The sequence below is a fragment of the Falco cherrug genome, chromosome 6 (assembly GCF_023634085.1).
Source record: "Falco cherrug isolate bFalChe1 chromosome 6, bFalChe1.pri, whole genome shotgun sequence".
NCBI lineage: Eukaryota > Metazoa > Chordata > Aves > Falconiformes > Falconidae > Falco > Falco cherrug.
This window is the reverse complement of record NC_073702.1, coordinates 30084823-30107842: the sequence shown is the minus strand read 5'-3', so window position 1 is coordinate 30107842 and position 23020 is coordinate 30084823.

The following is a 23020-nucleotide window of genomic DNA, read 5'->3' as shown; positions in this document are numbered from 1 at the left end:
ACAGATCAAAATGCAGCATTTTACAGGAGACAGGAAATCTTTCTGAATAGCTCAGATGTAAAATGTGAGTTGTGTACTACCTGAGCAGGGGAAATGACGGAGAATAAATGTTCTTAATGTTATATGAAACAATCCTGAAATGGCTGATATAACCAGCTAAAGCCACTACATTAAATTAATTACTAGGTTAGATTTTAAAATCAGTTTCAGAATGCTGCTTTCAAATAGAGAGAAGGCGGCAAAGATATTCCCTCCTTCCTCAGTGTGTTTTAGTGGTTTTAAAGATTTTAGCAGACAAATAAGCTAGATGTTATTGTCAAAATCACTGTGATTACTACACAATAGGACTATAGGAGGCCAAAGACCAGTACAATAATAACAAAATTGCATCAAATAAAAGAATAAGGAAAGGAAAATGGTGATTGTGAGCTCTGTGGATTTCAGGCAAAATTACAATATTGATTGTGGCCCAGAGGCCAGAATAATAAAGTACCATGAGAAAAACACGCTCATTTTCCTTGATTTGGGGAAACAGCCCAGTCCCAAAGGTGTACTCCTTTTCCTGAAAGAAAAATCATCTGAAGAAAAGAGGACAAGTTAGTTTAATAAAAAAATATCTTTGCATCTGGGGCACTTGCATATAAACTATTTTTGGATACATAAAAATGTGTAAAGGCTTTGCAGGGGAAAAGAGGAGTGAAAACTTCCAGTGCTGGATTTTTCAGAACAAAATGAGAAGAAATGTAATTTGCCAGGTAGGAAAGGAACATCTTTCAATTTTAGCCTGGAGGGAAGCAGAGATTGACCACCACACTCACTAACTACTCATTCTGTTAGCAGAATAATTTTACAGGATGATATGTAAGCATTTGAGCTGACCCACATGTATGTAGAAGGACTAAAGAACAGAGACTTATCTGTCCAGATTCTGGAGCAACATGTGAAAAATGTAGACTTTTTTTTCTTCAGACCCACATCTATTCCCTAATACACTGTAGATGAAGCACAAAATAAGATTCCAAAGAAAGAGATTAAAAATGTAGCTTGTTTTTCTAGCAGATGAACAAAGACCTCTCTGTTCAATTGTCAGTGCTCATATCTGTTCTGGTACAGGATGTGTTATTGCTTTCTATACCAAAATGTTATGGCATATTGTAATGTTCACTGAGAAAAATAATCAAAAGAAAAGCTCAGGATGTGGTTAAACCCTAACAGTGTCACTCTGGGATCTACATGTGTTAATCATGTCCAATGTTACGGAATGAACCCAAGAGGTCAAATTAATATTCTGTTACATCCCTGGATACTTCTGGAAACTTCAGCAAATACCTGCTGATTTTATGCAACTATTGGCTTAATATCCAAATTTATGAAGCACCTGAAGATATCTTAGGTTTACTAAAACTTGTTTGTACTCAACAGTTTCAAAAATCAGGTCACTATATAAAGAACTTCAGTAGGCTGGCCTGATTTTTAGAAGTGCCAGGCTGCCACAGTTTTTACTAAAGTCAGTGGAAATTGTAAGTGCTTAGTAACTGGAAATCCAGCTGCTTTTTGTTCAAATTTTTACCTGTATATTAAAAATTTTGGCTACAGAAAGCTGAAAATCTTAAACTGAGGCTTTATCTTGTAACAACATAATGGAAAATAAAATTGGGTTAATATTTAAAAAAAAGGGAAACATTAATTGGGTCATTGAGATTGAGGTAGAAAAGCTAGTTCAGCCTATTTGCTGAGTTCATTTGAGGTCTTTAACATTAAGAAAATATCTTCTTGTGTTTTCAGAATTTTTCCTGAGGTTTCATTCATAATGTAATTAAAAAGAATGCATACTCTCCCATGGGTAATTCAGACAGCCATGAGATCTGGTGTCATATTTAAATACTTGTCAGAACAGAAAATTTCAGGGGTGAGGTAAGAACACGGTAAAGTTTCCACCTGGGAAACACTCTCGTTTCCACTGGAGTCTGTGACAGAATTCCCACAGACTTTTAAAGGCAGCAAAAGCATGTCAGCACAAAAAAAACCCCAAACAAACAAACAAACAAAAAAAAGCATAAACAGAAGCATCCCAATCCTACTGAGACTTCATTACATAATTTTAAAAATATGAAGGATAAATCCAGGCATCTAAATGACATATACATATGTTATGCACCATTAATAAGTGATGAGAAATAAATAAATGAAACCTAACATGCCCAGTGCACCACTGTTCTTCACAGGATGCGAGCTGAAGAACCTAAAAATAGAAAAGATGATTTTGTGTGCAAGTGCCATGAAGGGGTAGTGGTTCAGCAGGGGAAGATGTAAACAGAACACCAACACAGTCCCAGTGGGGGTGTACAAATGTGAGGGAGGGCATAGCTTCTCTCACTGTGTATCACATGGAGAGACCCAAGTAAGGCACAAACAGCAGAGATCTAAAAGGTAGCAGTAGATGCCCTCTGAGGGTGGCTTATATCTGATTTTTTTCTTCAATTCTGGCTTCTCTTGTCCCCAGTAAATTATTGTTGGCTACTGGCTATTTAATTTTCATGTATATGTTGGGGGTTTTCCTATTTTTCGTGCCTTGCATGTCTGCTGAATAATTTATGCTATGAAAAACAAGTTAAGCAAGCTAGCTTTTGTGTTTTGTTCAAGAAGCAGCAATGTTAGTGGTCACTGGCTAGGGAAGGAAAGACAGTCCCAGAAACAGTTTGAGCCAAACACTTTGAAGATCAAGAGCAGATCCTTAACTTAATTACATAGTAATAAAGGCCAGTTGTTGACTTCCTCCATTTGAAGAATGAAATGTTCATTCTGTTTCTGACAGCTGCTGTAGGAACCCATGGCTCACTGCAATGATGTCAGTATGACAGTTCCAAGCAAAAGCCAACAAACCATCAAGAAATACATAAGCACAGAGCACAAATGTTTCCTCTTAGCTGAAGATTTGCCTACAAAAATAAATCCCACCTGTTCCAAAACTCTAACACAATAATGAAATGTTTAACACAATAATAATCAAATGGTACCAAGCACCTTGATCACTTCTGGAGCAGCCACAGGAGCCTCCCAACAACCCCCTGTAACTGGCTGGTAGGTGCCAAAAGCAGGCATGAGGATGACTGTGTGGTAGCTGTGGTTCCTTGCTATGTGCCCTCTGCGTAGATTCTGTTCTTCACAGGCACAATTGCCACAAAACATAAATTAGATCATCCTTAACAGCATTATCTGTTGTGGTTACGCCCTTATTTTCTTTTGGACTTCCACATCTCAGGCCATGAAGGGTCTCCTATCCAAACTCAGTGAAGAACCCTTGCTCTAGTAACCCCAACTAATGGGAGCTGCTGAAGGCAGGATGTGCAGCCCAGACTTTTCCCTTTAACAAATACCAAAATAGTTAAAAAATAAACAAAGAAGTGTAGAAGTCACTGCATAGTAACAACACTTAACACTACTGATTTCCCTGCAGGTCTTTGGTGTAGATGGATTCTTCCTCTGAAGAAACATCTCCTCCAAGTTAGGTCAACTGTGTGCCCTGAAAAGGCCTCATTCACTTAATTTTCAGTGTGTCATGTGGAATAAACATAGATCTGGGGTCAGTATCTCATTTGAGAAGTCAATTTAGGAAGTCAAAATTGTGAAAAAGTGTCTGAGTGTCTATTGCAAAGGTCACTGTGAGAGTCAAAACCGAAGCCTGAGCAGTGTCAAGGGCTACTGGAATGAGGTAAACCTGGATTCCAAAGAAGGGTATAATGAGAAGGGGAACACCTGCAGTTAGAAAGAAAAGGTTAAAAAACACATGATGGGCAGGAGATATGGAGTGTCGTCTGGTGAAAAACTGAAAAAACAGAGTCCCCTCTTCTCAACAAGCAGAAACTAGCTATGAAAGCTACCCAGAAAATATGAATAGAACTAGAGTTCAGCAGATAGGAAAAAGATGGTGTTGTGAAAACACGGACCCTATTTGTTCTAAGCTACACCATCAAAAGTAGGAGGATTCTCAGTGGTGGTTGTGGTTATCCCTGACACTTCCAGTTGTGGCAGCCTGGAAATCAGGAAGGGCACAGGAGATGCCAAAACAGTCTCAGATACAGGAGCTGCAGTGAAGAACCCAGAATTCAGTGAATGGGCCCTTGAAGAAAAACTCACTGTCTAAAATGAAGTACATTTAAGTTACAGGAAACATATAGCAGAAATCTTAAGCTATAAACCAATGACAGAGTGCACATCCACCCCACTGCATACTGAGAAATCCAAGGCCGAAACTCTGCACATGATAACCTTGCACCAGAAAATGTTGGGGACTGTAATATCAAAACACATGACTGAGAGCATATTCAGCATTGAAGCTTGACAGCCACATTCACAATATCCTGCAGCTGAGTAAAGCTTATTGATTAACCTGGCTTCAAAGAGATCAGAACGATCCTGATTACGAAGCTTAGTAATGAACGGTCAGTACTAAGTCATGTGGATTTACTGATACAGACTTTCCCCTTTTCAGTGATTTCTGCACGACGCTTCCTTTTGCAGCATTGATGTATCCTCAGAATGCATAAAACAACAGAGGTCTGCTTTGAATTGAGGCAGCTATGCAGATTTATACCAGCTGAAGATCTGGACTACAGTATAACCACATTCCTTTCCTGCATGCAACATAATACTGCTGGGCTGCAAACAGCTGTTGGAGCTGCCATATGGCAGCTACGGGTAACCAGCTTCCTTCTAACAAAAGAAAATTTTGTCACATGCAATGGACAATGACCATTTCCTCTGGAAAAACAGGTAACATTTATAATACAAGGAAAGTGGGATGTATCAGAAAGATTAATTTTAAAGCTATAGTGCTCTGCTTTGTCATATCAAACAAAAAACCAGTATCAACAAAAATGAATCCACTCCTTGTTTCTACAATTAGAAAAAACCCCCACTCATAAGATGCATATTTATGGAAATGCAAATAGGAGCCACCATGTTCTCCCATTCCACACAAACCTATTAGCTCATGTATATGAGAGGACCTAGCACAGAAGTTCAACTTCAATTCAGAATATTCCTAAAGTCTGCTGTGAGTCAAATGTCTGAACCTCTCCTCATCACTGATGCTGTAATCTTTTGTTTTACAAGCTGGTTTTTAGGTGGTAAAAGCCTTTCAGCCTGCCCAGCTGAGTTGTTCAAGCTTTTCAGCAGCAGGACACCTCAGTTTGTAAGCAAGATTTCTTTGTTCAGGCTAGAAGACAGGGAAGTCTGTATTAAATAATGTAGGAAGAGTGAAATAATTGCAACCTTTATACTTCTTCATGATTCCCACATTGAAAGCCTCTGTTCCATGAGAAAGGGGTTGGGTGAAGAAGATCTCTATTCTTAGGTTGTAATGATCTGACTTAACTGAATTTCTGTGTTAAGTTGATCCAAAGCCCATAAAGCAAATGGAAAACTTAAGATGGAAAACATATTCTAACAATAAATGACGGCAAATAATTTGCAGCAGGAAAGCAGCTTGTCCACCTGAATGGGCACAGAGGTCAGAGAATGAACTATTTACCTGGTCAGCTGAGACTACCACCTTCATCACAGCACAAGAGTGAAATCTTGCAAATAGTTTAGGAGTGTATTAGAAGGTTCAGTGAAAGACAATGACAGATAAATGGCATCAGTGAGGTATTCAGCAGGCAGACTGGGAAGGAAGGAAAAGCAGTAAATCAAATGCAACAGTTGGCATTTACTGGTTTTGGAGCCATTCAAAATATGCAGGGTCCTTCAGAGAAGAAGACTATAATCTAATACTAATCTGAGTGGTAAGTGATGCTAACAAATTGTAAAAAGTGGGAAGCTGAAGGTCAACAAGGTCAGACAGTCACCCTTTTTAGAGAAGCTTTACTTAAAGACAGATATTTTCTTGGTGGCCTTCAAAAACGCTTATTACCAGCTCTCTTCTTTGGGTATCTCAGCATAAAGCAGAGTGGTTTAATAGATCAGGTCTAAGAAGGTAATTCTGGTAAAGACAAAGAGTCTGGCAGTAAAGGCAGTAGCTAAACTTAGAATCTCAGGTTGGCTTTACAGGCAGAGCAGGATGTGCAGTGACTATTCGCTCATTATTGTGATGAACTGCAAAGTATTTCATTGGAACAAAAGAAAAGTGAAAGAAGCCCTGGAGGCACCAATCTTCTCAAGAAGCAGCGCTGATGATAGGCCTTAACAAGTAACCTTGCTTTAAAATCTCTATTAAATCATAAGGTAAGCAACAAATTAATCTAGAGAAGCAGTATCTCTGCAATCACAAGATAGCTTGCAATCAGCACAAATTTTCCTTGAATTCATTACAGCATTCTAGCAGAACTACTGTTGCAACAGACGTCAAGGGATGCTGTTACATACTGTCTTTCCAAATCGCAGGAATAATCCCAGCATGTGGAGTAAGATTTAGCTTGGAAAACAAGATGAGGAGTTAATCTGGGTTATGTAAACTCTGGGAAAGAAGCAACAAGAAATTTTTTTCCTTAGTTTTAGTCTCTAAGAAGATTTCTCAAGAATTATAGTGGGAGAATCACTCTCTGATAACTGTGCATTTTTGCTAGATTGTGATTTTTTACATATATACATATATACATATATACATATATACATATATACATATATATATATATATATATTTCCTGCACTCTAACAACTTGCATCAGAATGGGATTCAATGAGCACATTTAAAATAGTATCAGATTAAAAACAGAATTTCAGAGACTTTCTCTGGCACCTTTACAACATTCCTATCTTTTGTCTTTCCCTATGTGTCCTGCATGGTTGAAGTCTCATTCTCAACCTTATCTAGTCAAGATGCTGCTCTTTGACCGGGTTTAAGATGGATCATATGTTAGCATATGAACCGGTGAAAGACTTTCAATGTTGTAATACTCTGTTGAATAAAGCTTTGAGTACTTGCATACCAAAGTTCTCATGGAACACAAAAAATGCAAGATTTTTGTCCTACATCTGGAAAAAAAAGGGTGCCTTTAAAGTTGAATCGATTGAGTTTAACTGAGATGAGGAAAAAGTTGGATGCTCTCAGTAACTAACTTAGGTTATGCATGTTAAAGTATCTGAACACTAAAAGTATAACAGGTCCACTGTCAAATGTCTTCTCTGTGTTCCAGATTATTTTTTCCTGTGATGCTTCTAAATTCTGGATCTGCTTCACTGTATATAAATAGTTAACCCATTATCTTTTCCTGACCCATATAGTGTCCAATTATTTTCTTTTTCTCTTGACCCAGTAGAAATCTTTTCCAGGGCTACACACTGCTTATTCAAGGAGGGAAGAGGCATGTATCAAGCCTTGCCAAAATGTTTACGTTTCACAAAGCTGATATGGGTACTGAAAAGTAAAACAAATTCATGTAGAATGCAAGAAGGAAAACTTAAGCTGCAACTGAATATGAAAGGGTGTGACCCTTTGCAGAGTTTTTTGGGGGCAGACAAATAAAGTCTTTAATGCATATCAGCATCTACTGGGTGTTTGTTCTAAACGACCAGATTTCCTGGGGCTGAACTTACAACTTATTCTATTTTAGTACACAAGGGTCAATTCCACTTGACCATTTCTATTTTTTAACTCTGAATATGAATGGTTGGGAAGCAAAGGACATTACATAGAGGGGATGGTATGCTACACAGGCAAGGAGTTTGTGAAACAACCCCTAATCAAATCTTTAATTGCAAAGTAGGCAAGGATTGAAACAAGAGCATAGCTCAGTTTGCTATAACCTTTGCAGTATGTTTAGGGACAAAATCCATTTTACGATTATGCTTAATTCTCATTATAACTTTCTGCAAAATTCTTCAAGAACTGGAAGGTGAGAAAGTAGCAAAGTGTGGTAGACTGAATATCCCAACAAATCTTCACACTGTTCTTGTGTATTCCATTTCCAATACTGCTCCCATCACTGTAGTGTCTCCAGTAATAACTAAGCATCGTGACCAACATCTGTCAAATGTTTGTGCTCTCTGTTTCTCTCCCCAGGGAAAGATGTGTGTTCAGCAGTGTTTTATTTTGGAACTTATTTTTAATAAAATCTAAACGCATGTGCTATTTATTTGTTAGAGAAGTCAAAGAAATATGCCTTGCGCTCAGGACAGTAGGTACACAGGATGCCATAGACCAGGGCTGCCTCCGGGAGAAAGAGTTGCAAATTTCTGCCCAGGAGTGGGTAAAAGCAGTGGGCAGGTCATGAAGGAGGAAAGATGTGGAGCACTTAAAGGGAGCAGTGGCAGAGAGAGTACTCATAAAACCTGGAAATGCAGGAAGGAGAGCGTAAGGCTTTATTTACACATCTTCGACTGCTTGCATTCAAATCTTATGTTGCAAATACACACACACAAAAAAAAAAGTTTCCATCCAATTCCCACATACTGTCATCAGACCCATTGCTCACTTTGCTGCTTCTGAGTATCCAGAAGTTGGAACAAGAGGGCTATGACAGCAAAGCATGTGTCAGCCTTGGTAGAGTATGTTTACATGTTTATAGTCTACACTTTGTTAATGTCCAGCTCAGGACAACCTTAACAAATCCCAATGTCTCTTGCACACATATTTTAAAAAGGAAGAGAAAAAGAAAGGGGGGAAAACAGTCAGGCACTTGCAGCTGGTGAGAACATGGGTGAAAAGTTCTGTATGTTGGGAATTAAACATTTGCAGTTAAAAGGTAAATTTAGAGGGCTTTGAGCACACAGTGGAGAAGCAGGACTGAGGTACCCCTTTTCAGTCATTACAAGGGAACTCTAAGAGACTTCTATGAAAAGCCAGAAGCCAGCTCCATCCTCCTCCCAGGATTTGTGGATTAATTTTGTCTTTGACTGGAGTAGATGTGTTAGTTAAATAAATAAGGATGGTGGTGGTGGTTATTCTGTGGGATCTTCTATTCTTCTGAAATAATGACTTTGTGTGCCTGTTTCTGATTTAAGCACAGCCTTAAGAATAAACTCCTACGCTAGCCTTCATGTAAACAGTATATCGAGTATATTGTCCTTCCTCTGTTGTAAAAAGACTAACTACAGCCCTACAGCTAAGCCAAGAAAATTCTTGACTCATATGCTTAAAATAAACACTCCAGATAAAACGCTGAGTTGTCCTCAGGTGATATTTTACTATCCTTTCTATCACAATTGTCACTTTTCTTCATTTCATTGTTAACTTTTTAATAGCTAAAGCCTGGTGTGCTCAGCCTGATTTAGAAAGTGAGACATCCCTTGAGCTGGAGAAACAACATTACCAAACAGAGCTTTAAAACTATCATTGATCTCTGGTTGCAGATGCGCATGTTCATTTGCATTGATGCAGACAAATGCTGTCCATAAGGGAAGATTATTTTATTTTTCTCTGTCCCAAGACATAAATTTAGTCTCAGTGCTCTAGTCCCCCAACTCCCACACATTTCGTTGGAAGATATACCTGAACAAAGACTATAGGTTCTGTCCTTGGGGAGGCAGAGAGTAGATTTTTGTCTTAGATTTATACCAGCAGTATGTGAGACAGAAAATATGCAATAAGTCAAAGAGATTTTACTTATCAGAGCTTTAGACAACCATTTATCAGTACTTAACTGTATTGCTGGATGACTCATTCCCATTTCTAATATACCTAGGAATACAGGGCATGTGTGGGAACACAATGTCTGCATTGATTTTAATCTGGTCTCTTTTTGTACTGTCTACAAATAGCTCAAAACAAACCCAATCAGATAAGCAGAGCAGAAAATGATTGCAAAAACACATACAGTAAGCCACTCACGGGCACCTCAGAAAGGCCAAGGAACACAAAACAGAAAACACTAAGGTAGAAAAGAACAACTCATAAAAGGGTACAGTTTTTCTATGCCATGGCTGATTAATTCAGCTAGGCAAAGTGAACCCCTATAAAGGAAGAAAAATATTTTCTTTTCAGGTGAAGGACCAGCAGTTACCCTACTCAAAGCCTAGCGTTAGCAGCACATCCTTTTTTAATCACTTGAGTTTTGGACGTCTTTCATGCATATCCAAGCTCCATGTCAGAGTAGGAATGGGTAATTCATCACTTACACTAGGCAGGATGGAGAAGGCAGGCTTTGCTGCTATGGTGCTATGCAGTTTTAAAGCCCTGTACATGTTCCAGCCCTCATTGAACAACCTTTCACAATGCTCGCTGTGCTCTGTGATCCTTGGCTCCAGAAAGCTACTGGAAGAGTGGGTGTGGTAGACTTTGGGTAAAGAGTTTTCCTGTTATAGCAGAATTTTTAAGTTTTTGAAGTTATTTCATATACAAAGTGAAAAAAAATGAAATTTTGTTATTGTTTAGCAAGCTGTTCCTCTGAAAATAACTTGAATCAGGTCAATTCAGAATTTTTTTCAATAACAACAAGCTGTTTGCTTTCAGTTTTGACGTGCTTTTTTTTACATGGAAAAGTGGAGAGGCTCACAACAGTTCTGAGGCAGTGCAACTGAAGGAGGCATACATACACATAGCTCAGAGGAGTCCTTAGCTACACAGACAGCCATAGCTACTGCATCTCCCTCTCCTGGTCCTAGAACTAGTTCTGCTGACAACAGCCCAGGATGTTCACCACCACATCCCAGGGCAGAGCACAAGTATGCAGCTTGCCATCCTTGGACAAGCCTGCTGTAATTCAGGTATGGTTCACACCAGGAGGGAGTTTAGTCTGCAGAGAATGGCCATGCCATTAATGGATTTGCAAAGGCCCCCTGCATACATTTCCTGATATCACCTTAGCAGAAAGATTTGAGTTTCCTTCAGTTTGTCAGTCCAGATATTCAATCTGTTCAGAACTGAGAACAGTGTTGTAGCGTTGTATCACAAATACTCCCCCCCAAAAAACCCTACAGATACCATAACAAATATGATGTCTCCAAAAGCAAGTGGGGAAACCAATTACATATTTGCAGCTGCATCAAGCTCAAGTAAAATTTACCTGTATTTTCCATCTAGGCTGGAATCAGGTTTTTAAGAAGTTATTCTGAAAAGAGTGTAGGGTTCCACAGCCTGAAGGTTTCATATCAACCCTGTGTCCTGTGACGATGACTATCTCCCTGTTTACTTCTGAACTGAATGGAAAATTGCTTATGTACATCCTACACTTTTGCTAACATCTTGATCCTTGTCTTTCAGCAGCCTCAGGGGAAGATTATAAGAGATAATGAGCCCCCCTCCCCAAAGGGAAACAAAGGGCCTTATAGTCCTGTTCCTCAGAATAACCTGTTCTACAATGGTAACATATTTCCTTGACAGCAGAAAAGTGTTGTGGAACATCTATGAGGAAATGGTTTTGAAGCTGTACTCCAAATCCATTGAAGACATCCCAAAGTTTCATGTAACACCTGGGAAGCTCAGAGATTCCCCAGTGAATCATTATTTTACTGGCAATCTTGCATCTTTCTCTGCCAAGCCTGGATCTGCTGAAGCCGTGATGATGGAGAAATCCCTTAGTCTTCTCCTTACAGGGTAAGCCTCTGAATGGAAACACTAATTCACCTTGGACCACATTATATTCCCTCATGAGTTTATAAAGCTCGGACAGGTAACAGCAAGCTTTCCCTTCCTCATTGCAAAGCACAGAGCAGTGAAGACACCAAAGGCCATCGGGATCTCATCTTCTGCACAGAGGGGTTCATTTGTATCTCTGGAAGACCCATTGTACCCATTTCTCAGGGACAGGGAGGCCTGAGGGTCAGCAGTATCTCAGAGGAAGAAATTCAATAAGCATCCACTTAAAACCAAATCATTCAAGAGGATTATGAATCAACTAAATGGAGCATATTGCTTGCCAAACAAAGGAAAAGTGTATTATTTATTGTTTTAGCAAGGATTTTTTAGTAAAGCAAACACAAAGTTTATTGTATTCAAGTAATAAAGATAAGCAACAAGGAAACTTCTGGGATTAAATAATCATCTCCTCCAAGAGCTGAATTGTTAACTTCTACTGAGTGTTTTCTTTCATTGTTAAAATGAAAGCTTAGGTTTAGTCAAACTATTAAATATTAAACCCCACATTTTTGGAACAGGCTGCTAGAAGTCTTAGATTTGGGGAGGTTTTTGCCTGTAGCTGTCATCTGGAACAAGCATCCTAAAATTACCAAAGACAAAGACATAAACACCCCTGACTTCAATCTGTACAATGAAAAATAAGTTTAGATAACTGCAAAAGTATGCCTTATATTCCTGATCTTTGCATACACACTCAAGTTTACAAAAAATAAAAAACAACTTATCTGATTTACATCTGGTTTGTTGTTTTGGTTTTTTTTTCGGTTGAGCTGAGAGTTAATTCTCTCTCATTGCACATGCAACAGCACATGCAACAACACACATGCAACAGCAGCTAACTCTCAATTAATTTTAAAATATCCTTAACAAAAAAACATGCCGGGAAGGGAGTTGAATTACTGGCAATTAAGCATCTGGACTTCTTTAAAGTATAAGGGTTTTTCCATCACTCTGGAAGGCAATTTGACTTAAGGAAAAAAAATACAATACTTGACTGGTTGATAGGCTCTGGTTTTGCATGTTGAAACATGCCCACTCCCATCACCTGAATCAAACACAAGTGTGCTTTGTTTCTTAAATAGTGTGAAATGGCAGGATTTATAAATCTATAATAGCTGCCAAAACTAGATGAAGACCAACCTAATACGATGTAATATGACCTTCCTTGGATGTAAGATTTCCAAACATCAAGAGAGTTTCCTCATAAGTGCTGAAATATCAGAAACTGAAAAATCAGGAAAAGAGGGTGGGAATAGAACATCTGTCTATATCACACTGTTAAAGCATAAAGAGACTAAATGAATGGACTGGCCTTCCACAAAGCCCCATGACAGAGACATTCATGCAGGGCATGATGCTGGAATCCCATCTGGTTTTCTCAAAGCTTGCTCCAGCATCCTTGTCTCTGAGGAGACTTAAAGTAATTCTAAAAGGAAGTGGTAGCTAAAGAAAATAAACCCTAGGGAGAGATGTCCTAAGCTGCATCAAAATTCAAAAGAAGGCTTCAAGGAGATGATCCCAAAGCATTCACATTGGGCTCAGCCTTGGTACAGAAGAAAAGCCTCAGGCCCCTCTGTCACACCTAAGCAACTGAGGTGAAACACTTCTTTAGCTTTAAGCATCTCAAAGTCAAGTGTTTACATTAAACCAGTTATAGGAAAAAGAGAGGCATAGTCCGGGAACTCCTTATCCCACTGCAAACCAGTGTCCCAAGCAGGTTGCATGGCTTGCTGTTCTACACTGGCTGCAGCCTGGCTCCCCTCCTGGAACCTTACATTCTTAACATCATGTAGCTACATGGGGTAAAGGCATGTAATCCTAATACTCATCCTTTAGCTGCCATGTTTTTGCATCAGAAAGAAATTATAGTTTTGTTTCTTGCATTCATTTTTAAACCATGTCACTTCAAACATACAAATTCTAAATGGAGAGATAAAAATTATTTGTAAGGACTGTGTTCAGTCGAGACAGCATCCATGGCACTGCAGCGAAACAAAGAGAGACAGTGCAGAGAAAAGCCTCAGAAAACCTGCAGTGCAGCAGGATGAGTAAACTAGCTAACAAAACACTTGATATCTTTGTACAGCAAGTCATGTTAAATGAGGCATGAAAGAGTAATCTGGACATGCACTTAGTGAAAGGAGCAGACTGAAAAAGAAAGAACCAGCCATATAGCTTCAAGCTGTGATATTGAAAAAGAAGTAATAACTGAACCAATTCAGGGTTAAAGACAAAATTAAGTATATTTGGAAACGGAAAAAAAAATACCTGACGGATGACTTGCCATTTCTTTATTTCACAGACCTTAAAGACAGGAGAGACCTTTGTATCATCTATTTTGACTTCCTGAATAATACAGGCTATTACATTTCTCTCCTCTTTTAATACTTAGGTTACCTTTTCAGGTACAGTTAAACCAATGCAATGCTTAGCTGCATGGAAACAGGTACCCCTGATTAACTGTGTCATTGAACTACACTGTTAGGCTAAAGGACAGAAGGATTATTTCTGTCCTCAGGGGAATAAACAGTTCCGCTCCACAGGCAGAGGACAGGGAAGACAATTCAGCTCATAACTGAGGGCATACCCAGAAGATACTAATCCACACCACTGAAAGAAAAACAAAACCCAATCCCATTATAACAGCTGTTTTTCCCAGGTGCAAACTGTACTTTTTCCCCAAAGCTCATGTCTGGCTAGACTTTAAGTGCACAAAGAAGGCTCACCAGTATATTCATCTCCAGAACAGGCTCCCCATTTCTACCCTGACCTCTGCTCATTCTTGCACCATTTTCATCCTCTTAACAAATGGCCCTTCTCATCAGTTTTGGAGAAGAAAGCAGGAGACAAACTAAGCAAAACCCTGAAATAAAAATGGTCAATTGTTCTTAAGGAAAAAGATGCAGGGAACAAAAAGAAAGAAAAGATGCTTCTCCATTCTTACAGGCAGTCATAAAAGCCCTGAAGCACAGGATTTGATTATAACCATATCTTTATTTAGAGCTGCAAGTGCTGTGGGCATACCTAAGGCAATGCTTAACCCCCTGTACCCTAAGCGAGACTCAGCGATTTCCACAGGGCTGCTTGAGATTAGCAGCAGAGAAAACTCAGGTGTGAGATATTACTGTGAAGGAAGAGTTGCATCTCCTGTAGTTACAAAGGGACAAAACATTAAAAAGGCTAAGAAAAGGTTTCCAAATAAAAGAAAGAAACAACAGGGGAATTTAGGGCATCTAAATACACAGAAGGCTACCTAGTCTAATACTTAGCATAACAGATGACAGGATTTTGCCTGGAGTTGAATTCAGAGATAGAAATGTATGTAAATCTCATTTTAACAATGTCAAACAAAGAATCCAGCACTGCTTCAGATCCTTTATTTATTCACCCTTACCTGACATCTGAATTGAAGACCAGTATCTTTTTGTGTTGTCCCCTGACACACACAGTGCTAAGTAGAGAAACAAGATCACTTTCCTCTTACTTAATACTCTCTTGTCCATACGACCCAAGGCAACGCTAGTCTTTCATGATAAGGCTTGAGGTGGTTATCCATGAAGGCATCATTCTCCTTTACTGACTTACAAAAAAAAAAAAAAAAAAAAAAAAAAAAACCAAACCAAAAAAACAACAAACCAAAAAAACACTAAAAAAAACCCAAAACCACCAAAAAACCATCAATATCTGTCTGTGGATACAGAATGTTGATACAATCTTCAGTCTGTACTCCCAGTTGTACTGCTCTGGCTGTTAGCCTGCAAACCTCTAAGCAAGTAGCTCACACCACTGTGTACTATTAGACTGTCCTCATTGTTTACCACAACCTGTTATGTCTTCTGCAGACTTGTTAATAATGATTTAAATAAGGATATGGAAATATCTCACAGTGGATTTCTTTCCTTGTATGTTTTTTAAAAGTGTCCTGTCATTGACTTCAAGCACAGCAGTGTTTTCTTTTTGTCTTCTAAATGGCTTATTATTAAAGCAACCAATTTTATGGACTTTAAGGGGTCATCACTTTTCAGATTCTTGGGAGAAGGGCTGTAAAGAATTCCCCTCATCATTTTTTAGTACTGCCTGCATGATGACAACATTTTCACTACACCAACAATTTTTTCAGTTTCAGGGAAAATGGCCATTCTTAAAGCTTCTGATTCATTATAGTATATGCTATGTTCTGCTTACACAAATTAACACATGGGAGAAAATGGTGACTTGTACATAGGCAAACATCATGTCTTTAGGCCAGAGATTATTTTTTTTTTGTCCATAAGAATGAAGCCAAATATTTATTATCTTGTACAAAGTGTCAGACATCTTGTATTAAGGAAATACCATAAATTAGTACGAAGTTTGTTCCTGGTCATATTGAATCTGCAAAAAATGCAACCCAGGTTTAAGTTATTGTGCCTACATGCTTGTAGCTGCCACACGATGGCAAAGACCACTTTTATGTTGATTTACAATTTGCATCATCCCACCACATCGTTATCTGTGTTGTCCTGCCCTGGCACAGGTTCACTGCCTGTACCTGAAACACTCCAGGTTTCCACAAGGCTAAGTGGTGGGGAATCAGCTTTACCAGGTCACTGAGGAAAGAAAGTGACACAGCATCTGGCATCAAGTAAAGAAACTGGAGAAAGAACTGACCTTAAATACTGCAGCAGATACGAGGGAAGAGCAAAAGTCCATTGCAGTGACAAACCTACACAAAGAAAAGGAATCAGGATTAAGCAGTGGTTTCCCAGCAAAAATAAGCAAGGGGCATAAACTGCTTAATATAATCCCATGACATGAAATGGAAACAAAGCCTAACTGACAGAGAACAAAAAAAGGGAAAGAGAAAACAAGGGTTTCTTTCTTTGCTGTAGTGTCTGTGGTTTATCAGATGCTACACACCTTGCAGAGCAATTTAATTGGATGAAGAGCTCTGCATTATTATCCAACCACATAATCACATTAAAGTTTGACTTATTCATTTCAACCAGAACAAGTAGGTAGCAAAGGGTCAGGGAATTACGTAAACTGGAGCATACAATTCTCCCTGAACCCTGAAAGACTCAGACAGGCTTAAACTATAAGAAATGCTTTTTGTCTTCTTAAAAACAATTTTACAAAAGTAAAACTCAAAAAAAGATATAACCAAACCCGTGCTGTTGATCTGTACTGTCTTAAACAAATCAGTGGATGATGTATGTCACCACTGAGCATGTTAGCCATTTTCAGCAGCTTTTCATGTGTGTTGTGGACTGATCTATGGCTTATTGTAACTACATGTAACAGCAGCTGTGGGGTAAAGAATTTGAGATGTCAACACGCAACAGAAAATGGTCTCCTGTGGCTTTTGAGTATGTCATGCAATGGCTGCTCTGGACTGTAATTCTTCCCGATAAACATCTAACTCCCTCTGGTGTGTGCAAGGGCAGAAAGCGGATGCAGCCATGGTGAGAAGGGGAGAGATACACTTCCTTGCAAAGTGGTAGTGAAGGGGAAGAAGGCAGGAGGAGAACTGTGAAGCAAGACACAAAGCAGAACCCCTGGTTCTCTCCGTCAGATCTACCTGGGCCTCAGATTGCTCTGTTCACATTCATCATTTAGCATCTGTACTTCTTCTATGCTATTTTTGCAGCTGGACCCACATTTTAGTCAAGGTGCTACTTTACATGAGTATAATGATATCATCTCTTTTCATCTTCATTTATGTGGCCACCAATTGCGCTGACCAGTGATCCTGGCCAAGCATGTTTGGTCACCATTTTTACTTAGTCCATGCAGCTTTGAAGATCCTAAACTATCAGAGTAGTATGCAAACTTTTGGTTTTTCCACTATGCAGTAACTGAAACTAGGTATACAGTAGTGAAAAGTGGAACATGAATGCAGTTGAAGTTTGTGATCCTTTCCCTGTATTACTAATACACCAGGCTCCCTTACTAAAATTGAAAGTTTTATTAGAGATGAAGTTGTCTTTCCTCTATTGTTTTGGTATTAGCTGCAAGAGTTACATATGAAGACCTTACCCAACCTGGTGAGATAGACCTTTTTCTTTTCCATTTTATTTTAAACTGCCTGCAGCTCACCATTAAGATAAATCCACTGTTTAAGAACAAGATATTATCAAAGGGCCTGGGAATTCTCTTTGTGTAGGGCAAAGTGCTGAATCTTCATGCACACTAGAGATACCAAGTAGCACTTCTATAGGAGTAGGGAAAGGACTGAAGTCAGAGATTAGTTGCACTAAAGTGGTCTCGCTGTCTCTCTTTCTCTTCCCCACTCTCTTCTCCCTTCTCTCCAATTTGGCAGACAAGAAGGTAGGCAGGCTGGAAGCTTTTAGTTCTGCCTGATAGTCTAACAAAATACCTAGTGCAGATGTAGGAAGCCAGCATAAAAGCATGGTGTCTGATTAGATGAGATACCAGGAGCCAAGAAAAAGATTGCAGTGCCTGCTGAGTTGAAACGGAAGTCAGGTTGAAAGGAGGTGTTCCTCCCTCAGACAGACAGCATGAGCACTGGGGGAAGAGTATGAAGTGAAAGACGAAGAATGTAGGGAATGGTAATGCTTTAGAAGAAAACCTGGAGCAGCTGGCAATTAAAAAAAAAACAACACACAAAAGCCAAACCCTCAGTCACATAGTCTAATCTCATCACGGAGTATCGGTATCACTAAAAGACACTTAAGCACAAGCAGAAGTAGCAAGCTCTATTGAAGGCCAAGGAGGAATTACAGGTTCTCACTGCCATCCACATGGCTGTACACATGCTTTAAAATACACATTCCTATGCTTATACCCTTCCTGAACAGGGTTATTGCATTACTAAACTCAGCTTTCTCATTCAGCTGCAGTGGAATACAATAGAACAGAACAGAACAGAACAGAACAGAACAGAACAGAACAGAACAGAACAGCACAAAAGAGCTCAGTTGGAAAGGATCTACAATGATTATCAAGTCCAACTGCAATGCACATCAGTTTCTTCATGAATTATAAACTATATCAAAGGTATTAGTAAGTCTAGATTTCACACAGCTCACTGTAGCATCTTCCTTCCTGTTTGACCCACACAAATAGGTGGGGATACTAAAACCAGAAAATGGGTGATCAAGAAAGGTAGGACTTAAAATGTCATCAGGGACAGCAGAGAGAGCTAGTCCTTTAAAAAGAGGTGCACACAGCTGAGAAGAAGTTCTTAATCAAAAGAGAACTAACCAGACTACACCCCCTGAATTGATTTGTCGTTGTTCCTTAATGTTATTCTCCCACTGGCTGCTTCATTTAATTACTCTTAGGACTTGTGGGAGCCAGTAGTGGGTGATGGGCAGGGAGGCACAGGAATGCCCTTAACACGGAAAGTGACTGATCATTTCAGGATCTTCCATGACCCCTTCTATCGCTCTTAAGTGGGAGGATTAGAGCAAACAATAAAAGTACAAGCCAATTTTTCCCCTATTTAGTATTAAGAAATCATTTAACTCCTACTAGACATTTAAAAAATATCATGATCTTAAATACCAGACTTTAAGAAATTTTAATTTAATTTTCATTAAAAATAAATATTTGAAAAATAATTTTAAGTGTTTGTAATCATGCAGATGACTCTTGATCACATCACAGTTTAAATTCCTAGTCCCTGTGTAATTACTTGCATAAAACACCTCTTGTGAATAGCAAGTAAATCATTAGTGATTAGACTTTTTGGGATTGTTTTGAGGAGACCCAGCTGCTGTCTTTATGTCAAAGAACTTCCATAAGACACCAGTGATTAAACAACTTGGTATTTTTGCATGTCAGACATCACGTGCTTGGATATTAATCATGCTTAGTGCTTTTCAGATGTGAATCTCAAAGCATCTCACTGAAAAGCAGTTACAGCCCCCGTTTACAGTCTGGGAAGATGAGCCACAGGCCAAGTGACTTGCCTCATTTCATGCAGCAGATCTGACGTCACAGCCCTGGTTCTAGCAGGGGAGAATTTCACTTGGTTGCTTGCTTTTTCATCCACCTTTCATGTTCCAATCGAAATGCTGAGACAAAGAAAAAATCTGAATTACTTGATGATAATGAAGCAAAAAAACCAAACCAAAACCCAAATGCCTAAGAAAAGGGCAATCATATTGCCAAGATTATAAAATCTGAATTTAGATTTGAAACAATTTTCTTAACCTTGTATAATTTTTTTTTTTTTCTGAAAGGAAATATAGCAAAGCATTTTCCAGAATAAACAGCTCTTCTTAGGCCCTAAATCAGCCACTGAAAAATAACTCTCCTGTCCAAAAACTGTCTTCCTGAATCATAGCTCTATCCTCATTACTGAGATATATATATGTAGAAAGAGAGAGGGAAGAATGAGAATCGCTCTGCTTAATTGTGACAGCAGCAAGGAATGCTTAGTATATCTGCAAGACATGTTTTTTACATAATATATGGTGGTTTTACAAGTGACTCTCAGAAGTAATTTTTCACTTTTTATATATAAATACATATATATGAAACATTCATTGAAGCATATATATAATGTTTCGTAAACCCAATGGAACAACAGCTGTAAATCATTAGCAAAATGAGAAATTAAAAGCTCCTTTTGTGTCAGCTGTGTAGAGGGCAAGGAGTTATTTATAAGATACTCTAAATATATAGTTGAGTTTCCTACTGAACTCAAAAAAGGTACAACAGCTACTCATAAAGCTGAGTCAGTGACTGTAAAAGGATGAGTTTGTGGAGCAGTGCTGAGCTGGACCAGAGAGATCACTGTGACATTTAGTGGTTACAATACCACTGGAACAGCAACCAACTCCTCCAGAGGAAGTGGTAATGTGCTTACTCAAATTTTCTGCCCTCCCTCAAGTTCCTGAATTCACAATCTGAAAGTCTTCAGCAGGCTTAAATCCGGAGACAATAATGCTCCTCCGCTTCCTTACACAGGAAGCTTTAAATTACAAGGATGGATTATTTTAATTGCTACTCTTTGGGATCTCTGCATGAGCTATTGGTAAACATCTATGGCAAAACGTATGGATGTTGAAGCAATAGCTGTGTCAGACTATTGTGTTTTCAGCTACTGCATTATAAAATTTGCACCCAGTGTATTTGGTAAAGGCTGTTAGAAGTGGAAATATTCATAAAGAACTTGTAAGCAGTAGCTTTATGTCTTGACATTACCAAACTGCCCACTAAAATAACCAGCATGTGTCATCAGTAAGCAAGCCTTGAATATAGGGACCAAGATCTGAATCGCTGCAAGAGAAAGTAAGGAACCCCGTAGTGCTAAAAGCCTGTTTAAACAATCCTTATTTCTACCTCCTTCTGTCGGTAAAATCCTAATGAGACTGCTTCTATAAGGTAATAAACAGACAAAACTTCAGGCTCAAATTCTGGATCCAAATGTGTCTGGATTATGGTTTTTTGGGGGCTCCTTAAATCAGAATTTGGGTCGACACTGTTTAGATTATTGTGGAGATGATAAATCATATCCTCCAGTGCAGGAAGAGATGTGCATAATAGGGAATAAAGTGTCCTGTAATCATCTCTGAGTCTTGTAGTGCCCATTGTTAATGACATCCCTTTTCCAGGGTACTGACTGTCACACGCAGCACAGAAGGGGACAGGGCATTCACTCTGTCACTGTCTTCACCAGCGACTAGCCTGGCTGCCTGCTGGCACTCTTCAAATGTCAAAATACTTGCTGTTACCACATCAGATGCCATACAGCTTGTTTTCCCTTTTTAATCTTAAGCTACCGCAGCCTCCACAGGCAAGCCTGAGTAAAGAGAAAGGACAGGAGGGGAAAGAGAAGGAGGCAAGAGCTCTCGTTGCCCAAGGAGAGGTCAGAATCAGTAAAAGCCTTCTCATTTCTTTCAGCAGAGGATGCAGCTAACTCTTCTTTCCTCCCCTTTGCTGTAAGCTTGCACCTCACCTCCTCAGCCCCTCAGCATCCAGCTCCTTTCAGCCCTGGGCTCCCTACACCTTCTTGCTTTTGGGGGTGAGGAGCCTGCCCTACTGCTGAGTACATGTTCCCAGGTGGTAGCTTCTAATAGTAAACAGCATTGAGCTCTTATGTAGAATATTTTATCCCCTTAGAGCTGGAAAGAAGGGCAGGTTTTGCTGTTTCTATTTTACAGATAGAAAAACTTAGGCTCAAAAAAGGTCAGTTTAACTTGCCAAAGGTCATCCAGCAAACAGGAACAGACTTTCTTGGGGTCTTACTGACCACAGCTGAGGTGTCTTAGGGTCTTATTACGCTTTCAGACAGATTGTCTTTACAGCAAGGATGCAACATATATAGCATACAGCTAAAGTTCTGAGCAAACAGTTATTTGTTCAACATTCTGATTGTATTTCAGTTAAATTTCAAGCAATGTGGTGCTGTGCATGGGAAAGCTGACCAAGGGCTGTATAAACTGCAGTGCTTTCCACCTACCTTAACATGTAAGCTGCCAGCCCTTGACATGCAAACTGCTATGTGACTATGTGAAGGCAAGAGGATTGCAGCTCACATGTGCACAAGTTCCAGTGGACGACTGAGTGCAAGCACAGCTAATGGTGACAAGGCAGTAGCAGCAAAGAGATAAATCCATCAAAATTAAAGCTAAGGCTAAAGACAGCTCTACCAAGCCTTTATTATTAGTGGTGTTGAGTTCCCCAAGTTCCAACATATAGTTATAAAAAGAGGGTGAAAAATAAAGTACTGGCTTTTTGGCACGCTGCAGGGTCCTCTGTGCTGTTCAGAGTTTGGTCTAGCTTCTGTCAGGCAGCAGCTGCCTCCTCAGAACCAGGCAGCAGCAGGTAGGCCAGTGCCACGGCACACTGGGACCACAGGCTTGTGGGGAGGAAGGGTTTTTCTGTGCTTCCTCCTCCTCAGCCTCTCCTCAAGCCAGAAACTGGACAGACCCAGTGCTTTATAAGGGAAGTGGATGTAGTCAGAACAGGTATAAAACAAGGCTGTTATCCCCATTGCTCAGAACAGCAGGCAACCAGCTACTTGGTTACTGGTTTACTGCAATTATGAAATGCCAGATGGAAAATCAGGGTCTCCAAATAAGCTTGTGTTAATAAAATAAACCAACATAAATGAAACAAGGGAATATGTATAAATTCATCTGTCTTCATGCATTTTCCATCTAACCATTTAATCACAAATCCAAATAGCTAATTTCTATGGCTTCCTTATAAGGGAGGCAGTCACAGACAAATTGTCTTCAGCTTCATTACCAAACATTCCGGAAAAGTCAGGAAGCAAAGTCCTAATCTAATTGTGCTATAGCTTGATGCCAATAATTACATATCCAATATGATAGTTAAATGACTTGGATTTATCTGTCTTATCCAAAAATATTAGATTAGCTTATGTTTTCGGCTAAGCAGCACTGCTTTTAATTTTCAGTCTTGTTCAATCCCTTTGGTAATTTTACAAAAGCTTAAGGCACTTCAGTTGGCTAAACTAGTTCTGGTCACAGTGTTACTTCCAATTGAGCAGAATTCCTTCTCATTCTGGTCCTGTTACCTGTTCAG